An 891-nucleotide genomic window follows, 5' to 3' on the forward strand; every position below is an offset into this window, starting at 1 on the left:
ATGGGAGGGGCCTTTCGATGCAGTCGCTCTACTATCAGCCTCGCACAAACATGGACACGACAAGAACAAAAACAAAGTTGTGATTGGAGGATCAAGAAAAGAGGGTGGAGTTTCAGGTCAATTCCCATTCTATTCTTTTTTTGCAACATTTAAAAAAAATCTGTTGTTGACAAGTGGATGTAAACGTGGCTACTGTAAATAAGATTTATCTTATGATGTGTGGCTGAATCCAGGGCCGGACAGAGACATGGCTGGGCCCCTGAAAAGGGCCGGGAACGGGCCCCCCTCCAATCCTGCTTAACTCAAAATGTTAAAGGGATAATGTCACTTTAGTAGAACTGTCGAGTTCTACTCTTACTTCTATCTAAAGTCATCTACTAGTAAGCTAGCGACCACTGCTGTCAACACCACCGTTCCTCCCAGGTGTCAGGCTGCTCATTCACTTCCATTCATCACGGTGGACTGAGTCTAAATATCATACTTCTGAAGTATACACAAACTACTGCTGTGCAGATTTCAGCAAAACAGACAGTTCTGAGTCAACGGTACGTGTTTGTTCTGGCATCTGGTATGTCTTTACAGATGTAGAGTTTGAGTGTGCTGTGTATCTTTGCCCTGCATGGAATGTTTGGGGAGTGGTTACCATGGTTACATGCTGCCTCGCTTGAAAGACTCTTAACATTCTGTGAAAAGTTGACAGTTGGTCAAACTACACCTCGAGTGAGAAATAGTTCCTTCTTCACTGCTGATTTGAAAATAACAACCGTTGACTCAGAAAAAAAAGATGACTTTACATAGAGGTAAGACTGCTAGTTTACTAGTAGTAGATGACTTTACATAGAGGTAAGACTGTTAGTTTACTAGTAGTAGATTACTTTACATAGAGGTAAG

The sequence above is a fragment of the Notolepis coatsorum genome (genome assembly GCF_963971535.1).
Source record: "Notolepis coatsorum genome assembly, chromosome: 1".
Lineage (NCBI taxonomy): Eukaryota > Metazoa > Chordata > Actinopteri > Aulopiformes > Paralepididae > Notolepis > Notolepis coatsorum.